Genomic DNA, 14,911 nt, shown 5'->3' with positions numbered 1-14,911 from the left:
GTACACCCTTCCCAATTTTGAACCATGCAGTGTTACCCTGCTCTGTTCTAACGACTGCCTTCTTGGTCCAAGTATAGGTTTTGCATTAGCACAATTAAATGTTCTGGGATTCCCATTCTTCTCAGCCACAGTTTGTTATGATCCACACAGTCAAATGCCTTTGCATAATCAATGAAACAAGCAACAAGATACAGAATAGTAACAGACTAAAACACAGAAATATCCATGAATCCCCAATGTAATAAATAAACATTAAGTTATATATAAACATTATTTGTTAGGCATTGTGTTAGGCAAAAAAGTAGTAGTGACAAATTTTTTAAAATAATTTACTTTTATATTCACAAACTCTTTTTTCCTGAAACAGGCTAGATCATCCCAGAATGGGCTTAATTCCACTTTTATAAAAGCAAAAATGTCTGGGGGAAATGCTCTGCTCATGGTTCTCTATAGAGAATTAAAGAGGAAATGTGTGTGAGGAGGGAGGTCTCTGATAGACTTACGGTAGCGGTAGCTATGCTGTAAACCCAAAGGCACATGTTTCAAATCCACCAGCTGCTCTATGGTAAAAAGATGAATAATTTACTTCATGTGATTTACTACCTCTGAAAACCCACAGGAGGGTCAGCTATGAGTTGTTTCTGACTCAACACAGTGAAAAACATCTATAAGAAACTAAGGATAACAATAAAATATTTAATATAATGTCTGTCTTACATAATTTAAAATCTAACTAGTAAATAGTGAATGCCTAGAACATATTGTGTGGTTATTGCTGTGTCATCAAGTCGACTAGGACTCAGAGACACTAGGGGCAAAAGCTCTGACCCCTGCCCTATGCTGAGCCAATCTCACTCTCTCTGAAACACGTGCCCCTAATGCCAGTCACCAAGTCAAACTATCTCATCCTCTTATCCTGTGCTTATCCTCCATTATTCTAAGCATGATGTCCCCTTCTCCAAAGACTAGTACTTCCTGGCAACAAGCTCAAATTATGTGAAAAAGAATTTAAAAAGTCTTGCTTCCAAGGACCAACCTGTTTTCACCCTCTCCAGGACAGACCTGTTTGTTTTCTTAGCAGTTCAACACTTTTCTTGCCCAGTACCACAACCATGGAAGCTCTTTTTTTTTTTTACAGTTTTAAAACTTTATTTGATAATCAGTTATTAGTTTTCATCCACACTGAAGGTCTGTAGATTTTTTAAAGTGATGACAGGTACATAGGTAACACATGTATTCAGCTTGTTTGTGGTGTCTTCATCCTCATTACATCTTCTGGACAACCGTACATAGATGCGGTATGAGACATTCTTTATCCCTTTGGCCCAGATGGCTTTGTTAAGCCTGGTGTCCATTCAAGGATCTGGTGTTCCCATCTCCTTAAAGGCAAATTTCTGGATTTCCTTGAGTGCCTTAGGGGCATGCTTCTTAAATCCTACTCCATTGATGCACTTGTGAAGGTTGATGGTGTGATTTCTGGTCACTACTTCACTGACAGAATGGCCTTTCTTCTTCTCACTACCCTTCTTTGCAGAAGTCATAGTGCTAGGACCTGACTAGAAAGGCTGTGGAAGCTAAATTAAATGCTGATTTGAATTTTACTAAAATTTCTGTACAGTAGATAGATTAATGAAGTTAAGAATTTAAAAAATATAATTCATTGGCAGGGTCACAAAAATTTTATCTGATAAATTAAAGCTTTTAATCCTCAAAAAAAGAAAAGTTCTGTTACCAGGTCAAAAGGAATCTAGGTTGGTAATCAAATGCACTTAGAAGATTCTGTAGTAGGGGGGAAGAAACTTCCAAAGAATTAAGACAAATTGGTATCCTGACATCAGTCTGTCATCTATAAAATAGCAGAGCTGAATTAAATTCCTTCTATCACTTGGCGTTCTGTAATTCTGTGTGAGAGCATAATTGAAAGGAACAGTAAGAGATTTTCAGTTACCTATATCACAACTGCTTCAACCTTCTGTAAATGTCTTCCCCACTATCACAGTTATGTTTACAGTACATTTTTCATTACCTGCAGCTACTATGACATGTGATTCCTTAAAACTTACTTTATAAATAAGTTGTGTCATAATGTATATGGGGGAAAAAACAAATAATATTTCTCTCAATACTTCAAACACATTGTAAATCCTCCCTCCTTAAGGCTGTCCTATACACTATTTCCTAAAACACATAACATCCTTCTAATAACATACACGTTTTTGGCTTGTTTTTATTGTGTTGTGTACCATAAAGTCAGAACTGACCCCAGCTGATGCTCCAGAACCTTGGCCATCTTTCTCCTACAAAGCACCTGGTAGATTTGAACTGCGTAACTTCAGGTTGTCAGTCCAACTCCTTACCATTAAGCCATCAAAGCTATAGCCAAAATAGCATATCCTAAAAAAGCCTTATCTAGCCTTCTGGGCAGTCACTCTGGACTTGGTTGAGTTCACATTGCTGATAGTTGGACTACATGGAATAACTTTGGCTTGGATGGTTTTGGTTCAGTAGTGACCTCAAGTTGCTGGGGAACTTTAGGGATGCTGCCTGAAAGACATTCTTTCTCAAGTAAAGCTATATAGAAGAAGAATTTTTTTAGATGGCAAACTAGTTAGGTTGCAAAACCTGGTGCTACTGCAGGAACACCAGGAAAACCAGCTACAGATGATAATCCTAGAATACTGAAATTGGGGAACTTATTGATCACAAAATTAGACAAAGATTGAAGGAGGAGGCTGGAGTAAAGCCACCACTGAACAGTTGAGTTGCAATGGTGCACCTTTCCCTCCCTGATAAGGTTCAACAGCAACTGCCCAAATCAAGGAGAAAGTCAACCGGTGAACTGGACCATCCTCTTACAACCATCAGAAGACTTCATCCAACCAGAGAAGACCTCATTTGCAATAACCTAGGAGCTTCCTGAGTCACCCAGTACCTACACACCCTTAGTAAATACTCAGAAGAGCCTCACATAATGGCAAGGAAGGAGCAGTAGGTTCAAACATGAAAAAAACTGAATCTTCTCTAATTGAAGCAGACCATCAGTTCACCTACCCGGTGATTATCCCTGAGTCAAGAAGCCAGAAGTTATATGCCAATGTGAAGTTGTTGCAACAATTTATAACTAAAAATTTAAAATACTGAAGGAAAGTTTTAAAACCACAAATAAAACACAGTAAGCAAAAATGATGCTATCTTCTGAAAGGTTACAACGAGCACATACCAAGAAGAGCCTCCCACAATGTCAAGGGAGCTGCAGTCAAGTTCAAACATTATGAAAGGACTAAATAAGCCTTTTTTGACCAGAATGACTTGCCCCACCTCCCATGCAACCGGAACAAACTGGCCTGCCACCCGAGCACGGCCTGCCAGACATTTGCAACCTGACTGAGGCACTCACATATGACTACCCAGAAGCCAACCCCGCCGGGTGTGAGCTGTATAGCTGCAACCTGAGTGAGGTCTCTGTGAGTACCCACAGGGGCAGGTAGCCCCACCAAACATGAGCTGAGTTCCTTGCGCGTATTCCCGCTCATCCCTACACCGGCAGGTAGCCTCAATGGACATGAGGTGGACAGTTGCAAACTGAGTGAGGTCCCAGTAAGTACCCATCTGGAAGAGAGCCTTGCTGGACACCAGCAGGACATCTGTAATCAGAGTGAGGACCCTGAGCGTCCACACCAAGGCAGGAAACACCCCAACCACCACTAGGGTCGAGTGGGACAGCTGCAAACTGAGTCAGGTCTTCCCACGTGCCCACCTGGACAGCTAACCCCAAACAGACAGCTAGACCCATGAGGCGTGAGCCATAAAGCTGTGGCTGCAGTCTGAATGAGGTTCCCACTTGTGGCGTCTGAACTTATGCAGAAAGGGCATCGCCTGTGCTTGTGCCTGCTCCACATGTTCTCCCATACCCCTCACCACCTGGTATACACCTGTGCTTGAGCCTACCCGACTGTTTCCCCCTCCCCCTCAGCCTCGCATATCCTCACGTCCAGTCACCTAAATGCCTTTAATCAAGAGCATCTTGGTCTGACTTAGCTGTAACAACTATCCAACAGAAAAGGCCACTTTCACACACTGTGAATGGACACTTGTGTTGGTGGAGAAATTCAGAAAGGAACACAGAAAACATAACTGTTATGCCCTGATCTGTATCAGTGATTTCAGATCAAGGACCTATCATCACATCAGGCATGAAAAACCCTACCACAGCATCATCAAGAAAGAAAGAGGCCACCTCACAAGCTACACAAGAGTAACACGAGATGTCACCCCCCCAAAAGTGACACAAAATCAATGGATCTCTTGAAGCCAGAAACCCTGATGGAACTTTCTGAAAATAATTTAAAAGAACAAAGACTGAATATTTTCAGTGGATGAAAACACAAACTTCAACAATTAGAGGACACAACAAGCAAAAACCAGAAGGAACTGGGGGGGGGCGGGGGGCAACAAAAAACCCACTCCAAAACAATGCCACTGAAACAAACGTGGCACTAGAATTTCTGGAAAAAATAAGAAATTGAGATTCAAAATACGAGGTCCAATGTTTCAGATGCTGTGATATATGACGAAAGGACATATGAACAGAGTTGAAGAGATGGAACACGGAATCAATGAAATGGAATAGAGAATTGTCACCACTGATCTGCTAGAGCAAAAAGCAGAATCAAGAAGGAAGGGAAAAGAAGAAAACCTAAAAATAATGTAGGAAACCATCAAAAGAAATAACATGTGCATCATTAGAATCCCAGAACAGCAAAAAGCAAGTAAAGGCACTGAGAAAGTTGTGGAAGAATTACTAGAAGAAAACTTCCCAGGCAGAGAATATATATTCAAGAAGCTGAGTGAACACCATATAGAATAGATCCCAAAAGAAAAAAAAAATCAAGGTATAACATAGACAAATTCACCAGAAACAAATACAAGGAGAGAATTCTGAAAGTGGCAAAGGAGAAACAAAGAGTAACATGTAAGGGAGAGGAGACAAGACTAAGTGCCTATTTCTCAGCAGAAACCATACAAGCAAAAAGACAGTGTTATGACATACATAGAACACTCAAAGAACACAACTGTGAACCAAGAATATTGTACCCAGTGAAACTGTCCATCAAATATGAAGGACATATCAATATATTAAAAAAAAAAAAAAAACAGAACCTAAAGGAGTTTTTAAAAACAAGACCAGCATTGCAGGAAACAATGAGAGATGTCCTTCTTACAGAGGTGCCACAGAAAACAGGATGGACCAAAGTAACTACCAAAAAGAACTCAACACAATGACAGCAAAAAAACCTTGCCTTTCAATAACCACACTGAATGTGAATGGTTAAAATGCACTACTGAAGAGAAAAAGAGTAGCAGATTGGCTTTAAAAAAAATCCATCAATATGCTGTCTACAAGAGACACACCTGAAAAGTGAGATAAACAAAGACTAAAAATAAAAGCGAGAAAAATAATATACCAAGCAAATGGCAACCAGAAAAAAGCAGGAGTAGCGATATTAATCTGCAATAAAATAAATTTCAATGCAATAACCATCAAAGAGGACAAGGAAGATCACTACATAATGCTTAAAGGGTCAAGAGAACATGAGGACAGGTTGTTGTTATTGTTGTTGTATGCCATCGAATCTCTTGCGACTCATAGAGACCCTATGTACAACAGCCCTGAACTCTGCTCTGTCCTGTGACAATCACACTGTCTCCTGATACACCTACCCAGATTACCCCAGTAACTGAATCAATTCACCTCATAGAGGGCCTTCCCCTCCTGTGCTGTCCCTCCACCTACCAAGCATGATGTCCCTCTCCAAGGACTGGTCCCTCCTTACAACATGTCCAAAGTATGTTCATGAAGCCTCAGAGTCCTTGCCTCCAAAGAGTCGCCCAGTTTAACCCTCTCCAGGATGAACCTGTTTGTTTTCCTAGCAGTCCATGGTACCCTCAATACTCTTCTCCAGCACCACAGCTCAAAGGCATCAATTCTATCATCCCTAGTCATTGCCCAACTCTCTGATACATAGCAAGGGGTTACAAAGACCATGGCCTGTATCAGACGCACCTTAGTCTCCAGAGAGACACCATTGCTCTTCAGAACGTTGGCAAGGTCCCTAACAGCAGACTTTCCTATCGCAATACATCTTTTACTTTCCTGGTTACTGGTGCCAAGAGTGTTGACTGTGGAGCCAAGCAAACTAAAGCTGTGAACAATCTCAATCTCTTCACCATCCATCCTGAGGCTGCCAACTGGTCCAGTGGTGAGAATCTTTGTCTTCTCGACATTGAGCCTCAATCTTCTCAAGAAGATGAGGACATAACAATAATAAATATCTATGCGCCAAATGATACACCTGCAAAATATATAAAACAAACATTAACAAAATTTAAAAAGGAAATAGACAACACTACTATTGTAGTTGGAGACTCTCAACACAGAACTACCAGAAATAAACTCAACAGACATGTTGAAGAATTAAACCACACAATGAACACACTAGATCTAATAGGCTTAATGCACCCAAAAAAAAGCACTGTATACCTTCTTCTCCAATGTGCATGGAACGTTCACCAGAATAGATCACATGTTGGCCAAAAGGCAAGTATCAATGAATTAAAAAACATAGAAATCACAGAGGACCTTCTCAGATCACAATTCTACAAAATAAAAAATTAATAACAAGAGGATAAAGGAGAAAAAACCCCCATACATTTGGAAGTTAAACAACTCCTTATTTGAACATGAGTGGGTACAAGAAGAAATAAAAAAAATGAAATAAGAAAGTTTCTTGAAACAAATGACAAGGAAAACACCCTGTACCAAAACCTCTAGGAAACAGCAAAAGCATTAGTCAGAAGTCATTTTATAGCAATAAACAAACACATCAAAAGGCAGGAAAAAATGACCACTGACTCCCTAGCCCAACATCTCCAAAAAATTGAAAAAGAACAGCAAGAAAACTTGACACCCTCTAAAAAAACTGAAATTATACAAATTAAGGCAGAAATAAACAAAATTGAAAACAGAAAAACAATTGAGACCATCAACAAAACTATGATTTGGTTCTTTAAAAAGGTTAATAAAATCAACAAACCACCAGCACAACTGACCAAGGAAAAGACAGAAATGATCTGAATAAAAGATGAAACAGCCAACATCACAACAAAAACAAGTAAAATAGAAAGACTAACAATGGAATATTATGAAAAACTATACTCAAATATGAAAACCTAGAGGAAATGGACAAATGCTTAGCAATGCACAACCTACCTAAACTGACAAAAATCAAAACTGATCACCTGAACAAACCCATTACAAAAGAAAAAACTGAAAAGGTAATACAACAGCTTCCAGCCAAAACAAAAAAAAAAAAAAAAAAACCCTGGATCAGATGGTTTTACAAGTGAATTTTATCAAACATTCAGAGAAGAACTGTCACCAATTCTACATAAACTATTTCAGAAAATAAAAAAGGATGGAATTCTCCCAGACTCATTCTATGAAGTAAATATATCCTTAATACCAAAGCCAGGTAAAGACACCAACAAAACAGAAAATTATATGCCAATATCTCTCATGAACATAGATGCAAAAATCCTAAATAAAATACTAGCCAATAGAATCCAATGATACATTAAAAAATAATTCACCATGACCAAGTTGGATTAATAAGAGGTATACAAGGATGGTTCAACAAAAGAAAAACAATTAATGTAATTCATCACATTAACAAAGCAAAGAACTGAAACCACATGATCCTATCAATTGATGCAAAAAGGCTTTTGACAATATTAAACACCCTTTCCTGATAAAACACTCAACAAAACAGGATTAAACGGAAATTTCTTCAACATCGTAAAAAGTATATACGCAAACCCAAGAGCCAACATTGTTCTCAATAAAGAGAGGTTAAAGGCATTCCGTTTTACAACAGGAACTAGGCAAGGATGGCCACTATCACCTCTCTCATATTCAATATGGCATTGGAAGTCTTAGTGATAGCAATTAAGACAAAAGAAGGAAATAAGAGGTATCCAAATTGGCAAAGAGGAGGTAAAATTATCTCTGTATCAGATGATATGATAGTATACTTAGAAAGCCCTAAAGACTCAGCAAGAAAACTACTGGACATAATTGACCAATTCAGCAAAGTGGCAGGATACAAGATCAACATACAAAAATAAATTTGATTTCTTTACAGTGACAAAATATAGAACTGGAGCTAAGAAAAACAATACCCTTCACAATAGAAAATTACAAAACATTACTACAAGAAACAAAAAGACACTTGGAGAAGTGGAAGGATATCCCTTGCTCAAGGATAGGAAGACTCAATATTGTGAAAATGGCAATACTACCAAAGGCAATTTATACATTCAATGCAATCCCAATACAAATACCAATTCCATTCTTCAATGAGATGGAAAAGGCAATCTCCAATTTCATTTGGAATGGAAAGAGACCCCAAATAAGCAAAGCACTCCTTGAAAAGAGAAACAAGATAGGAGGCATCTCACTCTCTGATTTTACATCCTACTACACTGCTATGGTGGTCAAGACAGCATGGTACTGGTACAATGACAGACACATAGATAAATGGAATAGACTAGAGAATCCAGAAATCAGCCCATCTATCTATGGTCAACTGATTTTTTACAAAGAGATGAAACCAGTTAAGTGGGGAAATGACAGCCTTTTTAACAAATGGTATTGGCTAAACTGGAAAACTATCTGTAGAAAACTCAAGTAAGATCCACACCTCAATCTATACACAAAAACCAACTCAAGGTAGATCAAGGACCTGGAACTAAAACCAAGGATTATCATTAAAGAAAAGCTTGGAAGAACTCTAAAAGTCCTAATCCACAACAAAAACAGTCTTCCAAGCATCGTGGAAAATCTACAACCACGAGAAGATAAAATAGATGAATGGGACTTTCTAAGAATCAAATCCCTATGCATATCTAAAAACTTCTCCAACAGGGCAAAAAGGTAAGCCACAGACTGGGAAAAAATATATGGTAATGATATGACAGACAGACAAGGGGCTTATCTCTAGAATTTATAAAATACTCAAGCACCACACAAGATAAATAATCCAACTGAAAAATGGGCATAGGATATGAACTGACATTTCAGCAAAGAAGACATTCAGATGGCTAACAAGCACATGAAGAAATGTTCAAAATCTGTAGCTCTAAGAGACATGCAAGTCAAAACAACTATGAGATATCATCTCACCCCCATAAGAATAGCAAAATTTAAGAGAGCAGCAAACATCAACTGCCGGCGAGGTTGCAGAGAAACTGGAACCCTTATTCACTGTTGGTGGGAGTGTAAAATGGTGCAACCACTATGGAACGTGCATGGCACTTTCTCAAAAAGTTGCAAATAGAAATACCATTTGACACAGCATGCCACTACTGGGAATACATCCTAAAGAAACCATAACTGCTACCCAAGCAGATATACGCACACCCATGTTTACTGTAGCTTTCTTCACAATAGCTAAGAGTTGGAAACAACCTAAGTGCCCATCAACAAATGAATGGATAGGGAAGCTGTGGTATATTCGCATAATGGAATACTAAGCAGCATTGTAAAACAAAGAACTTATGAAATTTTATTCAAAATGGATGACCCTGGAGGACATTATGCTGACTGAAATATCTCAGTCACAAAAGAACAAATACTGCATAGTGCCACTGTTGTAAAACGGGACTGCTAGCAGGTTTGGGGGGAGACTGAGAAAGATGGGATAAATTATGTATACTGCATTGAAACAGATGAGGGAGAGAACTAATTAAAAGCAATATATGATTAAGTTATTATTGTCATGACAGGAGTCCAGAATGAAGGCTGCATAGTGGAGTCAACTCGAGGCGGGTGGGTATGGGGGGCAATTGTATAACAATGAAAAAATTTTTCTTGTACTTTTCAAAGAGAAGAGTAAATTGGAGGGGAACGGGTGGGCAGGGAGAAAAATTCAACAATGAATGAATGGAAATCCAAAGTCTCTGTAAATGTTCATTAAAATTAATAATAATAAAAAAACAAGCCTTCTTGCAGAAAAGCAGACCAGAATGCGCATCCAGTGAATCTCTGAGACAGGAAGCTAAAAGAAATATACTGATACGGAGTATCTGTATTGGACAATGAGGAAATTACAATTATTCAAAGACCTGCAATAAAGAGCTGCCAGGATTAATGAAATTATCACAAGAAGGAAAGGGTACAGCCAACACAATACTCAAACAACAGAGAAGCATGAAAATCCAATGCTTAGCTAGCACTTACATTAAACCACTCAGTGTTTCCTTGTTTTGTTTGTAAAACTTGGTTTAGGTATAGGTTTTGCATGAGCATATTTAGTGTTTTGGTATTTCCATTCTCAATTTTGGTAATATTTGTTAGTGGATAGTACAGGATATAAAATGTCAAATGAGAATGAAAACCACATACCAAAACCTATAGTACATGATAAAACCAGTCTTCAGCCCAATTTATAGCAATAAACATAGCAGAAAAGGATCAGAACCACTGAACTGAAGACCATTAGGGAAAAACAGAAATAAATTTAAGACCCCTGATCTATAGCATAGGGAGCTTTGGTGGCTAAGTGCTAAGGAGTTGTGCTGCCAAACTGGGCTCCAAGTTCTTAACCACAAGCTGCTCCATAGGAGAAATACGGCAGTCTCCTTCTGTGTGATTTTTTTCTGTCTCTGAAAACCCCTTGGAAGGTCAGATGTTGTTGGTTCCAACTCAACAGAATACCCCAACAACCTACAGCACAGATAAGCTCTCAAACAACCATAAATGTGCAACAAACAGAAGATAAAATGGGTGAACAGAACTTCTATAAAGGAAATCCTTATTTACATAAAAAAAAATTTCTCCATAAAGGAGAAAAAAAAAAAGCCTACCTATTGGGAAATATTTGGTAAACTTTATAGAAAGTTGCCATATCTCAAGGAGAGAGGATAGATACAACTGGCATTTAGGAAATACTACACTATTTGGATGAGTCCAGAGGGCATGCTGAGTGAAGCAAGTCACAAATGGACAAAGTGCTGTTGTACGGAGAAACACTAGAGAAAAGTTAAGATAGAGAAAATATGGTGGGAGGTTTTTACCTGGAATGGTGTGGGAAATACATGGATTAAGAGGTGGTATTGTAGAAAAGGGGTATACACAAGTGTAGAAGATTGTCAAGAGAAGCTAACTTTGTGGCTAGGTAGTGAGGTAGAGGGGAAGCCAAGTAGAGAGGAGAAACATGATTTTATATTGTATGCTTACAACTTGTTCTACACTGTATAAATGATAAATTTTTTAAATCTAGCTTTTTGAACCAAACTATGGATGTTTGTTGAGGCTAATTAGGAAGTCATAGAAATGTTTTTCAACTGCATAGTTAACAGGTAATTTTTGTTGTATGTAAATTAACCCTCAATATATAGTACCACAAAATATTATTAAAAAAAAAAAAGGCTTGCCTAATAAATAGTAATGGTCACAGGCGGCACTGCCTAGTGGCAAGAAAATGCACTGCAATCCTGAAGGTATATGTTTCGAATCCACCAGCTGCTCTGCAGGAAAAGGATGGGCACTCTCCTCCCATACGATTAAGTGCCTCTGAAAACTTGCCAGAGGGTCAGGCAGTTCTGACTCAATGGTATACAACAATAAGTCATACCAGATCAGGTTTTACTGTAAAATGCTCACACACATTATAATTCTCCTTGGTAGTATTTCCCCCAGTCATCAACTGAGCATAATTAACTGCTAATTATTTCTTATCTAATTAATAATTTTTTACTACATTTTCTCACTCCATTTGAATATATGATCTAAAGAACAAAACCTCTTGATCATTATAATCTCAATCCTTTGCAGTCAGCAAATGCACCCAAACATTTGAAAGGGTGGATGGATATCCTTCAGTGGACACTGTGGAAAAATAGTGGAAAGATGACAAAAAGAAAATGCCTAAAAGGTTTAACATAGATTTATATTTTATTTTAAAAGTTAATTTCAGTATCTTTAATCAGCTGTGATCTACTGTGGAAACAGGTCTAATAGATAGAACAAGCCAGTAATATTTTCCGTTTTCAGCAGAAAATCTAGTCTCTATTAAGGAATCCTGGTTCCATCAATAAAGCACTCAGCTGCTAACGAAAAGAACGGGGATTTGCTTTCACCAGCTACTCTGCACTAGGATAGAGATGGACATCCATAAAAGTTTATAGCTGTAGGCACTCTGATAGGCATTTCTTCTATCATACAAGGTTGCTGTGATTCAAAATTGCCTCAACCATAGTTGTGTTTATAGTCTGTTATAATTAACAAGGAGTATTGACAACACAGTGGCTTAAGTACTGGGCTGCTAAATTAAATATTCATGATTCAAGTCCACCAGTAGCTCTACCAGAGAAAGATGAGGCAATCTGCTTTCATAAAGATTTACAGCCTTAAGGGAGATCTGGTGGCCTAGTGGCAAGGAGCTGCACTGCAATCCCAGAGGTATGTGGTTTGAATCCACCAGATATTCTGCTGAAGGAGGGGCAATCTCCTCATGGACCAGTCAGATCTGATTTGACGGTACACACACACACACACACACACACAAAAAAAAATAATAAAATAAAAATAATTTAAAAAAAAAAAGATTTACAGCTTTGAAAATCTTAAAGGAAGTTGTTGATTGTCCTATACGGTCTCAGGAGTCAAAATCAACTTGATGGCACATGTTTCCCCTCAATTAAAAATTACACAATTCTGCCATGGTAGCATGAATTCAGATGAGACTATACATAAATGAGTATGTATGGCTATGCTGCAATAAAACTTTATTTACAAAAGCAAGTAGAGAGGCTGCAAGCTATGCCTTGAAAACCTTGGCTAATTAGACAAATGGAAAGTTCCTTTAGAACTTTAGATGGATCTTAGCTGAAAGCAGGGAATACCAGAGGAATGCCTATCCATGCTTCATCGACTATGCAAAGGAATTTGACTGTGTGGATCTTAACAAACTGTGGCTGACTCTGAGAAGAATGGGAATCCCAGAACACTTGATCGTGCTAATGAGAAACCTATACTTGGACCAAGAGGCAGTCGTCAGAACAGAGCAAGGCAACACTGCATGGTTCAAAATTGGGAAGGGTGTATGCCAGGGATGTGTCCTATCTCCATACTTTTTCAACCTTTATGAAGAGCAGATTATCCAGGAGGCTGGGCTCTGTGAGAAGTGTGGCATCAGGATTGTTGGAAGATCCATCAACAATCTGCATTATGTAGATGACACAACCCTGCTTATGGAAACTGAGGAGAACCTGAAGCACTTGCTGCAGAGGGTCAAGGACTGCAGTCTTCAGTATGGATTGAGGCTCAATATCAAGAAGACAAAGATTCTCACCACGGGGCCAACTGGCAGCATCAGAGTGGACAGTGAAGAGAGTGAGATTGTTCACAGCTTTTGTTTGCTTGGCTCCACAGTCAACACTCTAGGCACCAGCAGCCAGGGAATGAAAAGACGTACTGTGATGGGAAAGTCTGCTGTTAAGGACCTCTCCAGGGTTACTCAAAAGCAATGGTGTCACTCTGGAGACTAAGGTGCATCTGATACATGCCATGGTCTTTGTAATCACTTGCTATGCATCAGAGAGTTGGACAATGACTAGGGAGGATAGAAGGAGAATTGATGCCTTTGAGCTGTGGTGCTGGAGAAGAGTATTGAGGGTACCACGGACTGCTAGGAAAACAAACAGGTTCATCCTGAAGAGGATTAAACTGGGCTGCTCCCTGGGGGCAAGGATTCTGAGGCTTTGTTTAACATACTGTGGACATGTTGTAAGGAGGGACAGGTCCTTGGAGAGGGATAGCATGCTTGGGAGGGTGGAGGGACAGTGGAGGAAAAGAAGACCCTCTATGAGGTGAATTGATTCAGTGACTGGGGTAATTGGGGTGGGTGTCGGAGACAGTGAGATTGGCATAGGACAGAACAGGGTTTAGGGCTGTTCTACATAGGGTCGCTATGAGTCGTAAGCAACTCAATGGCACATAAAAACAACAACATGTCTCATCTGTTAATCTGGATCATGAGCTTCTACTGAGACAGCAGCTGTCTCCTCCTTTGTATATATTTCCCAGTAACTACTAGAGTAATAAATAGCTCACAGTGTGCATTTACAAATCCTTGCTGAAAATGAACGGGAAAAAATTTACATAGAAATTTTTCCATTATCCTTTCCCCCTTTCATTCTCTTTGAATCTCGTAAAAGCTGAAAAAGACGAAAAGCAAATAATCTGAACATTTTTCTTTTCCAAAGTTTTTCCTCCAATAACACTGCAAATGAACTATTTTCCAAATAGTTGACAACTGACAATAAACCAAAAATCAATGAAAGCAGTAAAAAAGCATTTCTGTTCCATAAAGGGGAAGACAAATATAAATCTATGTTGACACAAGGTATAGTAAGAACAATAAATTGGGAGCTAGATGTTATGATCTGTGGGGGAAAATAAGAATTTAAAACAAAAATATAAAGGAGATAATAAAATAATGACTAAAGGTCCAGTTCACCTAGAAAACCATAATTCTGAAGAGGTACAAAACACATCTAACAAAACAAACTTAAAATATATCAAGAGAAAAAAAAAATCCCAAAACTTCAGCTTTGTCCTCTCAATTACTTTGTCTTCCAGCAGGATGCTGAATTAATGTTTAAACAGAAGAGCTTATTGAAGATAAAATTTGTACAGGGAAGAAGCTGAGTGTAATAGTCAAACAGACCTGGATTAAAATCTCTGTCCTGGCATTGGGGTAGGGGTAAGACTGAGAAAAACTGGATGAAATATGTTTACGGCATTGAAGTCTATGGGGGAGAGAATAGTCTAAAAGTATTATATTTTAGG

General features: G+C 38.6%; 2 pseudogenes across 1 annotated transcript in view; both read right to left on the bottom strand.

Moving 5' to 3' along the window:
- The window catches only part of LOC102859000, a 221,142-nt pseudogene that overhangs the window by 182,730 nt on the left and 23,501 nt on the right, over positions 1-14,911 (bottom strand). The gene's annotated exons all lie outside the window — the stretch shown is intronic.
- LOC102858596 lies at positions 1,167-1,541 on the bottom strand (annotated as a pseudogene).

The sequence above is a fragment of the Elephantulus edwardii genome, unplaced genomic scaffold, assembly GCF_000299155.1.
Source record: "Elephantulus edwardii isolate Elephantulus edwardi_28Jun2011 unplaced genomic scaffold, EleEdw1.0 scaffold00305, whole genome shotgun sequence".
NCBI classification, from domain to species: domain Eukaryota; kingdom Metazoa; phylum Chordata; class Mammalia; order Macroscelidea; family Macroscelididae; genus Elephantulus; species Elephantulus edwardii.
This window is presented reverse-complemented; position numbering and strand designations above follow the sequence as displayed.